The sequence below is a fragment of the Zingiber officinale genome, chromosome 7A, assembly GCF_018446385.1.
Source record: "Zingiber officinale cultivar Zhangliang chromosome 7A, Zo_v1.1, whole genome shotgun sequence".
Taxonomy (NCBI): Eukaryota; Viridiplantae; Streptophyta; class Magnoliopsida; order Zingiberales; family Zingiberaceae; genus Zingiber; species Zingiber officinale.
In genome coordinates, this window is record NC_055998.1 from 70,577,199 (window position 1) to 70,595,457 (window position 18,259).

At 42.3% G+C, this 18,259-nt stretch overlaps 1 long non-coding RNA gene across 2 annotated transcripts; it reads right to left on the reverse strand.

The window, feature by feature from the left end:
• Positions 1-15,303: 15,303 nt before the first annotated feature.
• On the reverse strand, positions 15,304-18,045 carry LOC122000167. 2 transcript variants are annotated; one of them, XR_006116993.1, is made up of 3 exons: positions 17,669-18,045; positions 17,282-17,539; positions 15,304-15,348 (listed from the first exon to the last, which is right to left on the reverse strand). It is a non-coding gene; the product is annotated as an uncharacterized LOC122000167 (long non-coding RNA). The 2 variants fall into 2 exon arrangements; XR_006116994.1 differs by lacking the exon at positions 15,304-15,348 and adding an exon at positions 16,931-16,940.
• Positions 18,046-18,259: the final 214 nt, after the last annotated feature.

The following is an 18,259-nucleotide window of genomic DNA, read 5'->3' on the forward strand; positions in this document are numbered from 1 at the left end:
CTCGTTAGCTAATGTCGTCCTGGTCTCTAAACCAGGAAATAAATGGAGAGTATGTATTGATTTTCATGATCTTAACAAGGCCTACCCAAAAGATTATTATCCTCTGCCCCAGATCGATCAATTAGTAGATTCCACGGTCGGGTATGAATATATTTCTATGCTGAACGCTTATCAAGGCTATCATCAGGTCCCTCTTGCTAAGGAGGATCAAGAGAAGGTTAGTTTTGTGACATCTGAAGGTACTTATTGTTATAATGTTATGCCTTTCGGACTAAAAAATATAAGAGCAACTTACCAAAGACTTATGAATAAGGTCTTCTAGAAATATATTAGAAGGAATATGGAAGTATATGTCGATGATATTTAAATTAAGTCTCTTTAGGTTACTGATCTCTGCTGGGATATAGAAGAAACTTACGGAACATTGAGGCAGTATGGTCTCAATTTGAACCCAGACAAATGTTTGTTTGGAGCAAAAGGTGGAAAGTTCCTGGGCTATATGGTGTCCGAATGGGGAATAGAGGCCAACTCAAGCAAAGTCAAAGCACTTCAAAATATGGAACCACCACGTAATATGAGGGAAGCTCAAAGACTCACCGGCCGGATCACAGCCTTGTCAAGATTTATTTCAAGATCGCCCGATCATAGCTTCCATTTCTTTAAAATACTCCGGAAGACTAACAAATTTCAATGGGATGAAGAATGTGACAAAGCCTCCCGAGAATTGAAAGATTACTTGTCTACCCTTCCTGTGTTGGCTAAGCCTGTAGAAGGAGAAACCCTATGGGTATATTTGTCAGCCAATGAAAATGTTATAGGCTCTGTGTTAGTTAAACAGGAAGGGAAAGAGCAACAACCTGTATATTTTTCTAGCCATTTATTAAAAGGAGCCGAGTGTAGATATACCACACTCGAAAAATTTGCTTATGCATTAGTGTTAACAACTCGGAGGTTGCGTCCATACTTTTTAGCACATGCAATTATTGTATTGTCCAACAGTACTCTCGGGCGGGTGTTGCTTAACCTAGAGGCATCTGGTCGGTTGATCAAATGGATGACCGAACTTAGTGAGTATGACATACAATATCAACCTCGATCAGCCATCAAAGCACAAGCTCTAGCAGATTTCATCATAGAAGTTCAAGGTCCTGAAGAAGAGAGTACTTGGAAAGTTTATGTGGATGAATCTTCAACCAGACAAGGAAGTGGAATTGGTATTCTCCTTATATCTCCAAGGGAAGATAAGCTTCAACTTTCTATCAGGCTGAATTATAGGACCACAAATAATGAAGCAGAATATGAAGCATTGATAGCAGGGTTACAAGCCGCTTGGCATGTGGGAGCGTCCCGGGTTTATATTTATTCTGACTCTCAGTTAGTAGCCCAACAATTATCAGGTAACTTCGAAATCAATAATGATAGACTTAGGTTATATGTTGAGGCATTTGATAAATTGAAAGCTCAATTTCAAGAAGTAAATATACAAAAAATTCCTCGATCGGAGAATCAGGTAGCAGATGAATTGGCTAAATTGGCCTATGCTATAACACCATGTAGCTTAGATCGACTCGTTGAGCAGACATTATTAGTATCGTGTATTGAAAGACAGGCTGAAATAGAGATGCAAGGTGATTGGAGAGCACAAATCATATTATATTTATAGCAGGGCATTCTTTCGATTGATGCAGAACAAGCAAGAATATTTAAGAAAAGAGTTTCCCAATACACTATGATAGGGGAACAGTTATATAAAAGGGCTTTCTCTAGACCTTTGCTTAAACGTATTGGAATAGAAGATATACAATTTATCTTACAAGCGGTTCATCAGGGCTCATGTGGCAGTCATATAGGAGGAAGATCCTGTTGGATCGAGACGCGCTAGAGGGCGGGGGGGGGGGGGGGGGGAATAGCGCTCGCGGCTATTTCGTTTTTCGATTATCGGAAAACTATCGGACTAAAAACGCAGCGGAATAAAGAAAACAAACACAGAGACAGGAGGATTTACTTCGTTCGGAGCCTAAGGCGACTCCTACTCGAAGGCCCGCGATCCTTGATTGCTTTCCGTGGGCAACAACTATAAGCTCGTATAATTATTACAAACTAATTACAAATGTAACTGTAATTAAAATTATACCGAGAACAATGGTAGAAAAATCTGAGCTCCGGGTCATCGGAATGTTGCAGCAGCACTTCGGAAGCAATACTTGAGCTGAACACAGCAAGAGGAAGCTATTTCTTTCATTGTTTTTTTGCTGCTGCTCGAACCCCTCTTATAAAGGGTGTTCAAGGCGCCTTAAACCCCTCCAAGGCGCCTCCAGGCTGGCCGCGTCACCCGCGTGGATCAGAACTGACCTGGTCGAACTTTATCTTGTTCAAGGCGCCTTCAACCTCTCCAAGGCGCCTTCATCAACTTGGTCACGGCGCCTTCAGCCTATCTCAGGTATTGCACCCAAGGCGCCTCCAAGCTCCATGGAGGCGCCTCGGACACTGTTCATCCGAGGTTAATCTTTGCACTTTGGTCCCTGCAAGATAATTAATCCCAAATATACCCTTCAGCACAAAGTTAGCACATAAAGCATAATAGAAATGATAATGACAGTCTCTGGACTGTCCGAGTCTGACTTCGGTCGACCCGACGCCTACTGTTCCCTCTGCGGGGAACGCGTCCTCACCTACTCCACTCAGGAGATTTACCTGATGCCAGTCCGGTCCTCCAAGCCGACTGGACTTTCCGCCTAGTGTTACCACCCCCAAGGACCTAGGGTTACCGCCCCTAGGGTTTTTCTCCACCTAGGGTTACCACCCCCTAGGACCTAAGGTTGCCGCCCCTTAGGGTTTTCCTCCACCTAGGGTTACCGCCCCCTAGGACCTAAGGTTGCCGCCCCTTAGGGTTTTTCTTCACCTAGGGTTACCGCCCCCTAGGACCTAAGGTTGCCCCCCCTTAGGATTTTCCTTCACCTAGGGTTACCACCCCCTAGGACGTAAGGTTACCCCCCCCTTAGGATTTTCCTTCACCTAGGGTTACCACCCCGTAGGACCTAAGGTTACCCCCACTTAGGATTTTCCCCTGCCTAACCGCAGTTAGGACTTTCCTAAAACCTTATTTAACCACGTTAGATAACAAGGAATCTTAACTTTGAATCCCTTTGTCATTATCAAAACTGAGATTCGATCGTCGGATGCTTACTGCACCAACAATCTCCCCCTTTTTGATTATGGCAACTGAAATTCAAAGTTAATTAAAAATTCAATAAAGATACGCATAAATAAGCACAGGCATAAATAAAGCATAGGCACATTCACAACAAAATTTTTGTTTTAATTTTCTTTCGTTTTAATTTTCTTTGAATTTCTTCTTTTCTTTGAATTTCTTCCTACTCTTCCCCTTTGCCATATATCAAAAATACCCAAGAGAGTGAAGAAAATCTAGGCCTTAGCTTTACTTTCAAAGATAATTTTCAATCTTATCTTTCAAAGAGAAAATAGAGGGTTAAGCATACTTTTGATAAACACTTAGTTTTTCTTGTAAGACTTTTAGCTAGGTGAAATCATAATTTTGAAAGCAAAATTTTCCTTTAGTTTGAGAGATACTTTTAGCTGAGATAAAGTTATTTTGTTTTTTTTTTAACTGTAACTTAGCAAATTTTTGTGATTTCAAAAAGATTTAGTTTTTAAAAAAACTATTTTGATGAAATTTTGAGAATGCTTTGGAAAATACTTAGCATTTGAAAACAATTGCTTTGAGAGACACTTAGCTAATTTTTTTTTTAAATACTTTAAAAAGTACTTAGCTAAATGTTTTTTAAAAAAATATTTAGCTAAATTTGAAAATACTTAGCTATGTTTTCAGCTTAAAAATGATTGTGTTGAGAAAATATCTTGCCAAGTAGCTAAGTTTAGAAAATAATTTAACTAAGTTTAGTTAGAGAAAACTTAATTAAGTACTTAGCTTTGAAAACATTTAGCTTATAGAGGAGTTATAATTTAAAAGTCATGTCATAAATAATTTTAATTTTAAAGCTAAGTTAAAAATAGCTTGAATTTTCGAAGATATGCCAAAAATAGTTTTTAATTTTGAGGTCAAGTCAAAAATTTTTTAAAGAAAAACTAATTTTAAAACTGACTCAAAATCACTCCCCCTTAATTAATGCCATAATAAATTTTTGAGTTCAGGAGTTCAAGGATGAGAGGTTAAAAAATTATTTTCCTAATTTTCCATCTCACTCATTCTAGATTAACAAGCATGTTTAGCATATGAGTGAGTGTGAGATGGAGTTTACTTTAATTTACAACATTGAAAATATCAGTTAGAATTCCAAATAAGTGACAATTATTTTCAAGATTTAAAAATTAATTGAGTTTAGAATTTCAAAGAATTTAATAACTTCTGAAAAGGGGTTTTGAAATTAATTTTTTAGATAATATTTCAAATGATTTTTCAAATAATTTTTTAAGTAGTTTTGAAATAATTTTGAAATTAATTTTTCAAGGGATTTTTCAAATGATTTTGAAAAGATTTTTCAAAAAAATTTTAAAAGAATTTTAAAAGATTTTGAAATGATTTTGAAAAGATTTCTGAAATAAATTTTAAAAGAATTTTAAAAGATTTTGAAAAGATTTTGAAAAGATTTTTAAATAAATTTTGAAATTGATTTTGAAAATATTTTTAAATTATTTTGAAAATAATTTTGAGAAGATTTTTAAATAATTTTGAAATTGATGAAAAGATTTTTTAAATAAATTTTGAAATTGACTTTGAAAAGAATTTTAAATAATTTTGAAAATAATTTTAAAAAGATTTTAAAATAAATTTTAAATTGATTTTGAAAAGATTTTTAAATAATTTTGAAAATAATTTTGAAAAGATTTTTAAATAATATTGAAAAGATTTTTAAATAATTTTGAAAAGATTTAAAAATAATTTTGAAAAGATTTTTAAATAATTTTGAAATTGATTTTGAAAAGATTTTTAAATAATTTTATAATTGATTTTGAAAATATTTTTTAAATAAATTTGAAAGAATTTAAAAGATTTTGAAATGATTTTGAAAAGATTTTTCAAATAAATTTTAAAAGATTTTGAAATGATTTTGAAATGATTTTTTAAATAAATTTTGAAAAGATTTTTAAATAATTTTGAAATTGATTTGGAAAATATTTTTTAAATAAATTTTGAAATTGATTTTGAAAAGATTTTTAAATAATTTTGAAAATGAGTTGAAAAGATTTTTGAAGTAATTTTGAAAATAATTTTGAAATTGAGTTTAAAAGGCTTTTGAAGTAATTTTGAAAATAATTTTAAAGTTAATTAAATTTGAAAGATAATTTTTGAAAGATAATTTTAACGTTAATTAATCTAAAAAAATAATTTTAAAGTTAATTAATCTTTGAAAAATAATTTTAGACAATTTAGAATGATTTAGAAACTGAGTTTTAAAATAATTTAGATTTGAAAATAATTCAAGTTAAAATAATTTAATTGTTAATTAACTTGATTTATGTTAAGTCAATTTTAATAATTTAATTTCCTAGTCATCTCACCCGATCTAAATTTTCAACCAGGGAATGCTATAATTTTTGTGAGATGAATTGAGGTTCAATTTAAGGGTTTGGTTTAACTTTGTATTAGATTCAGGTTTAGCTATGGGTTTAATAAGTAAGCATTCTTTGGATAAACTTCTAGGATATGGTGAGTCACAAGGAACTCATTAAAGTAACCATGCCTTCGAGGTTTTCCAAATAGTCCTACCCATTGAACTTAATACTAAACCTTGGTCTAACTGGTTAGGATTCATTTAAGGGTAACTTCGGTCAGTTCCACTTGGCCAAATGCACCAGGTCGAAGCCATATCTTTCTAGACATGCGATGCCCAAGCTTCCCTAACGTACTATCATCCAAAAACATCACCAGTACTGTGGGTCAAGTTAAATCTAGCCCGTTTTGATCTAACCTTAATTACCCTGCCGAGTAATCTACTCTTGTTTTACCCATTTCAGGTAGATTAGGTTCAGTTATCCTGTCGGGTAGTTCAGTTGGGGGTGCCAGCGAGTCTAGATCCTCCATCTATTTTTATTTAACTTAAGTTGAAATTTACTTTTAATTTTGAATTAATTTCGAATTAATTTCAAATTTAATTTAATTTCAAATTTTTAATTGAATTTTGAATAAAATTTTGAATTTTTAATTGAATTTTTAATTTAATTTCGAATTTTAATTGAATTTTGAATTTAATTTTGATTAATTTTGAATTTTTAATTTAATTTCGAATTTTAATTGAATTTTGAATTTTTAATTGAATTTTGAATTTTAAATTATGTTCTTAATATTGTTTTTCTATTAGCTCCCCCTGGATTGTCACGCCCCAGGTAGTCCCTGTCCGAAGAAATTTCGGCAGCATCTCCCCTGTACGGCGGACAATATGAATCTCAGTATACATATATCTATACCTCGGCCACACTCGGCCGGAACAATACAATACAAATAAGAAACAACCACGCAGTTTATATCAATATTCCACACAGCTCAACATATAATCAGTCCACGCAGTTTAATAAGGAAGAACGATATAAAACCAACGAAGATATACGTACACATCCTACTCCACTACAACGAAGAAAACAAATCCACGAAGTAGTGTGAAAATCTGCAGCGGAAAACAAAAGCAGCAAACCCAAAGGTTCGACATAAAGTCCACAATACAAACCCACAATACAAGTATACGTATAAAAGCGAATACAGAAAACGATATCTAGAAATCCTCGCGACCAAGGGGCTAGCGACTGGAATCTCTCCTGACGGCCTCAACCTGAAAAATAGTAACAACGGGGTGAGTTCAAGAACTCAGCAGGTAAACCAATAGACATGTACAGCAATATATATCCACCAGTAATAGCCTAAGGTACAGTCTCCTAAACCATGGGATCAAGAGTACAGTTCTCTAACCATACAACCTACGGTGTAGTCTCCTAACAGAATAACAGGTATGCATAGCTGAATAAACTGTAATGAGTAACCAGAAGCATGTAATACAGTTTACAACAAGAATAATAAGAAATGCATAACTGAAATAAACTGTACTCACCTGCGAGGCTTGGGCGAATGACTGTGGACATACACAGATAAAGATAGTCAGGACAAATACGCATGTATCCTGTATGCATGTCAATCATATGCAGTCACCCAAGTGCATCATCCAATATGCAACAATCACAATAAATGCAATCTGTGCATATGATGCGATATGACATGGTCACCCCTGACGCCAGTCTGTATCTCACACACAATGGTGAGACCGCGTGGGTAGGGCTGTGACACCGTGCACTCTGCCGTCACTACCCCTGAAGAGTGACCGAGTGGACGGGATGCTGTCGGAGTACACCTATCCTCCTACCTCAAACATAGTGAGGGAGCGCAATGCTCTCAACTCCCGGTACGCGATGACGGGGAGGGATCCCGGCTGCAACCCCGCTGTGTCGTGCTACCCATGAGCACCCCGGCGGTGCACCACCGAGCAACCTGCCATACACACCCTGAGTGCTGTGCCACTACCCATGCAGTGCACGTTGTGTGCCCTCATGTAGCCGGCCGACGAGCTCAACAATAATGGAGTCGTCAATCGCCCAGCATGCAATCATGCAGGATGGTGCATGATGCTACAGTATGTCATACCTGAACATAGCCTCCTCCATATATGTGTGTGTCCAAAAGGTAAACGCATATATATATAACCATGATAAAAACAGCATAAATCCAAAGACATCACATATAACAATGATGTAAGTAACATGAATCCAAGAGCATGTATCACACATGTAAGCAACCAATCCAGTAGAGTAGAGCACTATAGATATGCATCTCAATGAACATATATACACATGGCAAGAGGTAAATATCCAATCCTGAAGTAAAGCAACTAACAGATAAAGCATGCGATAGGTATCAACTAGCTAAGACCAGGGAAGAAATAAATCTACCACCTATCACTAGTAACTATATATAAACTATACATATCATAAGACAGTATCAAAAGATAAGTCAAAGGGTACCCGCCTCAAATAGAAGGTACGATCAAGCAATCCAAGGTCGAGACGCCTGTCTCTAATCAGAGTCCTGTGTCAATACATTTACCTTTTATTTAGCTAGAATACTAACAAATAGCTAAATAAAGCTTAAGTAGAAATTTAGGAACAACCCTAAACCATATCCCACAACCTTTCTAACGGTTGACTAAGGATAGTTTCCTAATCCCTAATCAACCACTAGATTAGCAAATCAAACCTAAATCCATATAACCTAATTAATCTACACAACCTAATGATAATTAATTATCAATAGGTATCAAGATCATACCTAATCATCTAACACATAATCTATAACATGTTCCAACCACAATTCATTTCAAACCTAACCCTAAATCAACACTACACATGTATCAAAATCCCTACACATACCTCAATTCCCAGCTGAACTAGGTGCTGTATCAAGTACACTGAGGTATGGATGACTGCCGATCCAAACTGAGCTGGCTGGATGAGGTGTCTGCCGAAACCAAAAACACCACAGCAAGAACCAAAACAGATCTTCACCTTGCTGGATCAGAAAACTCACAGCAACCTCTGCTGGAGTTCTTTCCCAATTCACCCGAGACCTCAATCAGCAGCGACACAGAGGGAATCCAAGATCGCCTTCACAGAACAGGACCTCGCCTCCTGATCGGATCAAGAAGGGTTCAATCAATGGAGATCACGGATCACACAACACCAGAATAGAGCGCTAACCCATGAATCAACAAGAACCCAACCATGAATCAAGAGGAAAGAAGAGTTTCGATGGCTTACCTTTGAAGCCCTAATTGCTCTTCCACGCCGGCGATCGGGCGGCACGACTCAATCCAGTGATGTCGATCGGGGAAGAAAAGGATCGGCAGACTCGGCTGAGAAGAAAGAAATCGGAGATTGAAGGAAACCAGAGGAGGAGAGAATCGGAACCCTTATGCTCCGAGCTCCGATCTGCGCCGACGACGCCGAGAGAAGATCAGCGCTCTCACCTAGGGCTGGAGAAAATCACCCACGTCCGGATCTGCGCTAGCGACTGCTCCCCTGGGTCGAGATCGACGATCGCCGGAGCTGGACCCTTGCTCCCGTCGCCGTCGCTTGTCCGCGAGAGAGAACCGAGAAGGAAGGGAGGTTCGCGTCGGCAGAGAGGGGAAAGGTCGGGTCGGGATCGGCGATTTGGGGGAGGAAATAAAGGGAAAAGGATTTATATAATAAAAACATTTTCTCACTTAAATTGGTATCCCAAACAGGCTTTATCCGAACTTATCGATCTATCCCCTCAAAATCCTCCGTACAAGCTCCGAAAAATTTCCAGAAAATTTCTAAAAATTCCGGAAAAATTCTATAAGGCTATTTCTGAAATAACCCTATTTATTTAAATTTTCCGAGATCTCACATCCTCCCCTACTAATAAAAATTTGGTCCCCAAATTTCGCTATAACCAACAGCAAACACTAGAATATAACCAAACGGTATAAATACTGAAAGGAACTCTAACCCACATACCTCAAGCAAAAAGATGAGGGTATCGAGCTCGGATCGTATCCTCGTGCTCCCATGTAGCCTCCTCGTCAGAATGATGCTGCCATCCGACTTTAACCAGTCGGACAGTCTTGTTCCGTAGCTGACGCTCCCTGTGGTCCAGAATCCGCACCGGAACCTCCTCGTAAGTAACATCAGGCTGAATAGGAACAGATATATCTGACAGAACATGTGCCGGATCGGATACGTATCTCCTCAGCATAGATACATGGAATACATCATGAATGCCAGCTAGAGATGGTGGTAGCGCCAGACGGTAAGCCACTGCTCCAATCCTCTCCAAGATCTGGAATGGTCCAATATATCGGGGGGCTAGCTTACCTCGGAGACCAAATCTCTTCACCCCTTTCGTGGGTGAAACTCTAAGAAATACATGATCACCAATGGAGAACTCCAGGGGTCTCCGTCTCTGATCAGCATAACTCTTCTGACGGTCCTGAGCCTCTGACATCCTCCGTCTGATAGTGCGAACCAGCTCCGCATCCTGCTGAGCTCTCTGAGGTCCTACCAACTGAGCCTCCCCAACCTCTTCCCAGAGGACGGGTGTCCGACAAGGCCTACCATACAACGCCTCAAACGGTGCCATCTGGATAGCCGAATGATAGCTGTTGTTGTAGGCGAACTCCACTAATGGCAGGTGGTCCTCCAACCGCCCAAGTCCATGACACAAGACCTCAGAAGTCCTCCAATGTCTCAATAGTCGCCTGATCGCCCATCCGTCATCATGGATGGAATGCCGCATCAAACGAAGCCATGTGTGCCCAAGGCCGCCGCACTCGCCGAATCGGACGGAACGCGGGTCTCTACGATATAATGCTCAACGAACTCCATGCAATCTGATAATCTCGACAATATAACTCTGCTAATCGATCCAGAGAATCAGTCTTCCGGATCGCTATAAAATGTGCGGATTTGGTTAATCGGTCAACGATTACCCAAATCGCATCATGGCCTCGACGAGTCCTAGGCAAACCAACCACGAAATCCATAGTAATGTGCTCCCACTTCCACTCTGGAATAGGGATCCTCTGAAGTAAACCAGCAGGTCTCTGGTGCTCAGCCTTCACCTGCTGACAAACAAGACACCTAGCTACAAAATCTGCGATGTCTTTCTTCATGTCGTTCCACCAATAGGAACGTCTCAAATCGCGATACATACGAGTCCCACCTGGGTGGATAGCAAATCTAGAACGATGAGCCTCCTGAAGTAACTCCTCCATGACCGGGTGAGACTGAGGTACACATAATCTGCCTCGGAAATAAATACTACCCTCAGCATCTCGTGTAAACTCGGTCTGCTGTCCGGAAGCTATCTGGCTGCTAATGAACTGTAAATGCTGATCTCCGGCCTGGGCCTCTCGAATCCTCATCCTGATCGACGACTGAGCAACCATGGTAACAAGAATACCCTGCTCTGTCCGTCCCTGCTCCTCAAGGCCCAACTCGGCGAATCCCTGAATCAAGTCCATGACTGTAACTCGATGACAAGCTAAAGTCCCTCTGGACTTCCTGCTCAGTGCATCAGCAACCACATTAGCTTTACCCGGATGGTAGCTAATAGTACAATCATAATCCTTCAGGAACTCCATCCATCTCCTCTGTCGGAGATTGAGTTCCTTCTGGGTGAAAATATATTTGAGACTCTTATGATCAGTAAGAATCTCAAAAGTAATACCATAAAGATGATGTCGCCAAATCTTCAAAGCAAAGATAATAGCAGCTAGCTCTAAATCATGTATTGGGTAGTTCTTCTCATGCTTCTTCAACTGACGAGAAGCATAGGAGACTACCCTACCGTGCTGCATCAAAACAGCGCCCAAGCCCTGAAGAGATGCGTCTGTGTAAAGTACGAATCCGTCATCACCAGAAGGTAAAACCAAAACTGGTGCTGATACCAATCTCCGCTTCAGCTCCTGGAAGCTGGTCTCACAAGCCTCTGACCACGTGAACTTCACGCCTTTCCTAGTCAGACGTGTCAACGGCATAGCAATGCTGGAGAAACCCTCAACGAATCGTCGGTAATATCCAGCCAAGCCCAAGAAACTACGGATCTCCTGGACTGACTTCGGCTGCTCCCAGCTAGTGATAGCCTCGATCTTCTGAGGATCCACAGAAATACCTCGGCTAGACACCACGTGTCCTAGAAAACCAACTGAGGGAAGCCAAAACGCACACTTGCTGAACTTCGCATACAGATGATGTCGTCGAAGAGTCTCCAAGACTATGCGAAGGTGCTGCGCATGTTCCTCCTCGGAACGCGAATAGATCAATATATCATCGATAAACACAATAACAAACTGATCTAGGTACTCCAGAAAGATACGGTTCATCAGATCCATAAATACTGCTGGAGCATTGGTAAGCCCAAATGGCATTACCAAAAACTCGTAATGTCCGTATCTGGTGCGGAAAGCTGTCTTCTGAATATCAGAATCTCTAACTCTCAGCTGATGATATCCTGACCGCAGATCAATCTTAGAATACACTGATGTATCTCTGAGCTGATCAAATAAATCCTCAATCCGTGGCAAGGGGTACTTATTTCTGATAGTCACTGCATTCAGCTGCCTATAATCGATGCACAACCTCAGAGTACCTTCGATGACAACCTCGAGTACCATCCTTCTTCTTGATACAATAGTACTGGAGACCCCTATCCAATAACTCCTCGAGTTGGACTTTTAATTCGTCCAACTCTTTCGGTGCCATCCGATAAGGAGCTTTCGATGTTGGTGCAGTCCCTGGAATCACTCAATAGCAAACTCCACTTGCCTTCGGGGAGGCTAGGCTTTTAGGATACACTCGAACACTTAGAACTACTGATGTCATCAGTAGTAATCAACGATAATAGAAATCCTTGACATCCATGTGATAGCAGTTTCTGCGCCTGTATCGCAGAAATGGTCGATATCCCATCGTCTCTAATGCCAGTGAAATCCCAAGAGGGTTGGTTCGGAAGTCGGAAAGTAACCACCCTCTTCTGGCAATCAACTGTGGCATGGTATGCATACAACCAATCCATGCCAAGGATAATATCGAACTCGACCATTTCCAATACTAACAAATCTACAGTGAGTATAATGCTACCAAAATCTAACGGGCAACCTCTGACCTACTGAGTGACATCCAAGGTATCACCAGATGGTAAGGAGACGGTCAGTCGTCGCGGTCTACAAGAAGGTAGTCTACCAATCTCTCTCATAAATGCACAAGATATAAAAGAATGTGAACTACCTGTATCAATTAGCATATCGCAGAAAATGCATAAAGTAAAACCGCATCTGGAAAACGGATCCGCGGCTCACCGTGAGTCCTCTCGGTGATCGCGTGTACCGCCCAAAGACATCGGACGGTAGAGGCGGTAGCATCGCCAAAGGCCGCTGCGTCAAGTCTCGAGCTCGCCATCGAGTCTCCGATCGATATCGAGTCGAGCAAGGCCGCGATGTAGTCTGAACGGGTGGCCGAGGTCAGAATCGATATCAGATGGGTGAGTCGACATCGAGGTCCGAAATAGAACCTCGACTCCATCAACACGAATGCTCCCGCCTGCATGCATATGCACTGCCGCAGGGGAGCCGCCCGGTGACGGTGAAGATTGGCTCGGCCCGCCATGAGTCCCGGATCGACCAAACTGTCCTCCGGCGAGATCCCAGATGTCGATGTTGAGCCTTGAGAACAATCTCGGCTCAAGTGCCTGTGCAGCTTGCAATAATAGCAAACCGACAGTCCCAAGGCGCACGCAGAGGTGATGTGATCTCGCCCGCATCCGTGCAGAAGAGTCACCTGGGCTTCCTGCTCGCCGGGCGGGAACGCCCCGATCGCCATGACTTCAAGCGGATGACCCGGTGCTCGACTGCCTCGAAAAGCGGCCGCCGCCCAAGAGTCTGTGGTCGCTGAACCTTGCCCCGCAACCGATCACCGCTTCTCTTCTTGTTCTGCTCACTCTCGCGAGTAGACTCAATCATGAGCTCTATCCGGTCTCGTATGATGAACAACCAAAACGACATCCTCACTGAAGATGCCCGCCCAGCCCTCGACAAATCAAGCATACGAGATCCTGCATCTAACTAACTCAGATGAATCCGCCACCGATTAAATTCGCATTATAATCCATCATCGAAGCGGTTATTCGTCAAGACAAAGAAAATCCTGCCGAAGAGCCATCTGATATGCTCGGGAAAAATACTGACTCTCGAATGCCTCCCTAAATCTCGTCCAAGTAATATGCTGGTCGCCTATGATAGAGCGCTGCGTGTCCCACCAGATCTCTGCCCCATCTCGTAGGTGGTAAGCAGCTAGCTCGGCCTTCTCCCACTCGGAGCAGGCCATATAAAAGAATGTCCGCTCTATAGTCTCAATCCAGGACTGAGCTATGCTCGGATCAGTCTCCCCGCGGAATAATGTGAATCGACTCTTCATCGACTCTGCTAAAGCTGGGATCCGTGCTCGTGCCGCAACTAGGTCAGTAGGAATCGCTGCGGAACTAGGTAGAACCACTGGAGCTGGTCCTATGGGTGGTACTGAGGGATAGGCCGGAAGAGGTACCACTGGTGCTGTCGTATAACCTGGGATGGGTACTGCTGGTGGAACTGCTGAGTAGGCATAAGTAGGGGCGACTGGAGGTACGGTGGGCGGTACCGGATAAGGAGTAACCGGTACTGCTAGTGCGGGTGCCGGGTGTGCAGTAACCGGTACTGCTGGTGCGGGTGCCGAATATGTAGTAATCGGTACATGTGTCTGCGGTGCCGAGTACGTGGTAGCAGGCACAGCTAGAGAGGGTGTCGGGTACTCTGTGGGTACAGCTGGTGGGGGAGGTGCTGAATATGCCGACGGTGGTACCACTGGTGGTACAGTCGAGGTAGGTACCTCTGACGTCGGAACTATCGGGATCTGATACGTAGACGTACCCACAATGACCTGAGGAGTCTGCCCCTTGCGGACAGGCTCGGCTCTAGCAGACCTCTCTGAAGACTCTGTCTCAGGAGAATCTAACGGCCTCTTACGTGGCCGCCCACGTCTCGGTGCCGGTACACGTGTAGGTGGCATATCTGTAAAGAAATGTTACCCAGATATCACTACAGGTATAAGAACTGCAAAATTACCTAATGTACCTATTTGTCGTCTGGAGATATCCTGTCGCTGCTTAGCCCCAAATAGAACCAATAAAACCGCGTCAAAATACCTCGGAATTCCGAACCGATAAAATCGACGAAAATCCGTACAATCCGAAATATCCAGATACGCACGCCAAAACTCGTAAGAACCAGTATCAGAACCTCGCTCTGATACCAAATAAATTGTCACGCCCCAGGTAGTCCCTGTCCGAAGAAATTTCGGCAGCATCTCCCCTGTACGGCGGACAATATGAATCTCAGTATACATATATCTATACCTCGGCCACACTCGGCCGGAACAATACAATACAAATAAGAAACAACCACGCAGTTTATATCAATATTCCACACAGCTCAACATATAATCAATCCACGCAGTTTAATAAGGAAGAACGATATAAAACCAACGAAGATATACGTACACATCCTACTCCACTACAACGAAGAAAACAAATCCACGAAGTAGTGTGAAAATCTGCAGCGGAAAACAAAAGCAGCAAACCCAAAGGTTCGACATAAAGTCCACAATACAAACCCACAATACAAGTATACGTATAAAAGCGAATACAGAAAACGATATCTAGAAATCCTCGCGACCAAGGGGCTAGCGACTGGAATCTCTCCTGACGGCCTCAACCTGAAAAATAGTAACAACGGGGTGAGTTCAAGAACTCAGCAGGTAAACCAATAGACATGTACAGCAATATATATCCACCAGTAATAGCCTAAGGTACAGTCTCCTAAACCATGGGATCAAGAGTACAGTTCTCTAACCATACAACCTACGGTGTAGTCTCCTAACAGAATAACAGGTATGCATAGCTGAATAAACTGTAATGAGTAACCAGAAGCATGTAATACAGTTTACAGCAAGAATAATAAGAAATGCATAACTGAAATAAACTGTACTCACCTGCGAGGCTTGGGCGAATGACTGTGGACATACACAGATAAAGATAGTCAGAACAAATACGCATGTATCCTGTATGCATGTCAATCATATGCAGTCACCCAAGTGCATCATCCAATATGCAACAATCACAATAAATGCAATCTGTGCATATGATGCGATATGACATGGTCACCCCTGACGCCAGTCTGTATCTCACACACAATGGTGAGACCGCGTGGGTAGGGCTGTGACACCGTGCACTCTGCCGTCACTACCCCTGAAGAGTGACCGAGTGGACGGGATGCTGTCGGAGTACACCTATCCTCCTACCTCAAACATAGTGAGGGAGCGCAATGCTCTCAACTCCCGGTACGCGATGACGGGGAGGGATCCCGGCTGCAACCCCGCTGTGTCGTGCTACCCATGAGCACCCCGGCGGTGCACCACCGAGCAACCTGCCATACACACCCTGAGTGCTGTGCCACTACCCATGCAGTAGACACGTTGTGTGCAGGCCCTCATGTAGCCGGCCGACGAGCTCAACAATAATGGAGTCGTCAATCGCCCAGCATGCAATCATGCAGGATGGTGCATGATGCTACAGTATGTCATACCTCAAACATAGTGAGGGAGCGTAACGCTCTCAACTCCCGGTACGCAATGACGGGGAGGGATCCCTGTCCGCTACCACGCTGCAGTCACACTACCCATGAGCGGACCAGCGGAGCGCTACAGAGCAACTGCCATACACACCCTGGGTGCTGTGCCACTACCCATGCAGTGGTCACGTTGTGTGCAGGCCCGTGTAGCCGGCCGACGAGCTCAACAATAATGGAGTCGTCAATCGCCCAGCATGCAATCATGCAGGATGGTGCATGATGCTACAGTATGTCATACCTGAACATAGCCTCCTCCATATATGCGGGTGCCCAAAAGGTAAACGCATATATATAACCATGATATAAACAGCATAAACTCAAAGATATCACATATAACAATGATGTAAGTATCATGAATCCAAGAGCATGTATCCCACATGTAAAGCAACTAATCCGGTAGAGTAGAGCACTATAGACATGCATCTCTATGAACATATATATACATGGCAAGAGGTAAATATCCAATCCTGAAGTAAGGCAACTAACAGATGAAGCATGTGATAGGTATCAACTAGCTAAGACCAGGGAAGAAATAAATCTACCACCTATCACTAGCAACTATATATAAACTATACATATCATAAGACAGTATCAAAAGATAAGTCAAAGGGTACCCGCCTCAAATAGAAGGTACGATCAAGCAATCCAAGGTCGAGACGCCTGTCTCTAATCAGAGTCCTGTGTCAATACATTTACCTTTTATTTAGCTAGAATACTAACAAATAGCTAAATAAAGCTTAAGTAGAAATTTAGGAACAACCCTAAACCATATCCCACAACCTTTCTAACGGTTGACTAAGGATAGTTTCCTAATCCCTAATCAACCACTAGATTAGCAAATCAAACCTAAATCCATATAACCTAATTAATCTACACAACCTAATGATAATTAATTATCAATAGGTATCAAGATCATACCTAATCATCTAACACATAATCTATAACATGTTCCAACCACAATTCATTTCAAACCTAACCCTAAATCAACACTACACATGTATCAAAATCCCTACACATACCTCAATTCCCAGCTGAACTAGGTGCTGTATCAAGTACACTGAGGTATGGATGACTGCCGATCCAAACTGAGCTGGCTGGATGAGGTGTCTGCCGAAGCCAAAAACACCACAGCAAGAACCAAAACAGATCTTCACCTTGCTGGATCAGAAAACTCACAGCAACCTCTGCTGGAGTTCTTTCCCAATTCACCCGAGACCTCAATCAGCAGCGACACAGAGGGAATCCAAGATCGCCTTCACAGAACAGGACCTCGCCTCCTGATCGGATCAAGAAGGGTTCAATCAATGGAGATCACGGATCACACAACACCAGAATAGAGCGCTAACCCATGAATCAACAAGAACCCAACCATGAATCAAGAGGAAAGAAGAGTTTCGATGGCTTACCTTTGAAGCCCTAATTGCTCTTCCACGCCGGCGATCGGGCGGCACGACTCAATCCAGTGATGTCGATCGGGGAAGAAAAGGATCGGCAGACTCGGCTGAGAAGAAAGAAATCGGAGATTGAAGGAAACCAGAGGAGGAGAGAATCGGAACCCTTATGCTCCGAGCTCCGATCTGCGCCGACGACGCCGAGAGAAGATCAGCGCTCTCACCTAGGGCTGGAGAAAATCACCCACGTCCGGATCTGCGCTAGCGACTGCTCCCCTGGGTCGAGATCGACGATCGCCGGAGCTGGACCCTTGCTCCCGTCGCCGTCGCTTGTCCGCGAGAGAGAACCGAGAAGGAAGGGAGGTTCGCGTCGGCAGAGAGGGGAAAGGTCGGGTCGGGATCGGCGATTTGGGGGAGGAAATAAAGGGAAAAGGATTTATATAATAAAAACATTTTCTCACTTAAATTGGTATCCCAAACAGGCTTTATCCGAACTTATCGATCTATCCCCTCAAAATCCTCCGTACAAGCTCCGAAAAATTTCCAGAAAATTTCTAAAAATTCCGGAAAAATTCTATAAGGCTATTTCTGAAATAACCCTATTTA